Raw genomic sequence first — 1,527 nt, 5'->3', positions numbered from 1 at the left:
GAGTTCCCTTTTCATTTTTGTGTTATTATATTTTTAAAAAATATTATCGTTCCGTATGTGTTTCAAAATGTCTTTTAAATTACTAACAACAAATATGAAAGACTAAGTGCAACGTTGTAACAAATTTCATTTCCGTCCAAGTTAAGAATGATATGACTCATTGAAAACTGCGCGAACGAACATAAACAGTGGCGTAATCGTCCGTTATCGACTGACTTCAGACCGATTTTGAATTTGTAAATTATCATTGCAACGGACAGTTGACATTGTGCTCTGGAGGAAACAATTTGCATCACTCTTGCTAAGGATATAATTTGTATCTGGAATTTTTTGCATACCTTTTTAATATGTATTTAATTGCGGCTCGCGAAAAATTTCAAATTTTGAAAAATGGCTCAAACTATCAAAGAGTTTGGCCACCCTGGATATATAATATAATATGTAATAACAATACTGTATATATGATGTGTTATTTATAATTTTTTGTGTGATTGTATAGTAAATTTTATCTTGTATTATTGTGATGATGAACAATTTCTTCCCCAATTTAAGAACTAATTGATTTTATATATACAAATAAAACTTGAACTTATTAAGATTTCACTTTTGTAATATTTCCTTATTAAGAATTATTTTTAATTGGGGCAATTTAACACCATTGCTCATTCAAAGTACATATCTTAACAACACACAATACTCAAATCCACAGCTTTACACAAATCAAATCACACTACTACAATTAATTTATTTGCATTAACATCTAGAATGTCATTTATATAAACAGCAGTTCTATCTAAGCTGTAACTAACACACTTATTTTTGCTAAACCGAATGTTAAATTTTAAAAAATGCAACAATTTTAAATAAACCATTTCTTTTAAAAGAAGTTGTTATATTTCTCTTAGCATATGGTTTAATTTTTATTAATACATATGAAAATGAAGCTTAACTAAAATTTTAATGTTTGTTTGCTTATTTTTATATTAAAAATAGCTGTTTTTTTCAACTCTTCTATGTAACTCTTGAATACATTGATAATTCTGACATTTTATTTTTTACATATTTAATAGATTTAACTGATTGCGAGCCTTTAAAGCCAGGAGTTGTGTGACATCATTTAGTCTTCTGACATACCAATAGAGCAGCTACGTGACATGTATGTATGGAAATTACTTTGTGGATAATCAACTCAATGGTAAGTGGCTGGAAGTGATTACATTTATTTTAAATCATTACTATATTTATTCATATTTCAGAATCAATTTTAAATAATGTTCTTTTTTAATTGTTCAGGTTATCTGCTGTACACACCTTCCTTTAGAAAATGTTGATATTGAACTTTGTCACTGCAATCTTTTAACAAACATTTCCATTATGACAAAGAGCATTCAACATTTTCTTCTATAAATGGTCAGTGAACTACTTTACTTTACTTTTATATTCTCGGGACCATTTTAATTTTAAATTTTGTAAAAATTGGCATTCAGAGTTTGATTTGTCTTGATGTTCATTTTGGATTAATTAGCC

The 1,527-nt window shown here is 27.4% G+C and overlaps 1 long non-coding RNA gene across 1 annotated transcript in view; it reads left to right on the top strand.

Moving 5' to 3' along the window:
• LOC111630975 overlaps positions 1-1,521 on the top strand; it is a 2,678-nt gene extending 1,157 nt beyond the window's left edge. Inside the window, exons 2-3 of the long non-coding RNA XR_002757617.1 lie at positions 1,071-1,195; positions 1,294-1,521. This is a non-coding gene — a long non-coding RNA (uncharacterized LOC111630975). The remainder of the gene's footprint in view (positions 1-1,070; positions 1,196-1,293) is intronic.
• Positions 1,522-1,527: the final 6 nt, after the last annotated feature.

This window comes from Centruroides sculpturatus, unplaced genomic scaffold, assembly GCF_000671375.1.
Source record: "Centruroides sculpturatus isolate CEXI.00-Female unplaced genomic scaffold, Cexi_2.0 scaffold593, whole genome shotgun sequence".
NCBI lineage: Eukaryota > Metazoa > Arthropoda > Arachnida > Scorpiones > Buthidae > Centruroides > Centruroides sculpturatus.
This window is presented reverse-complemented; position numbering and strand designations above follow the sequence as displayed.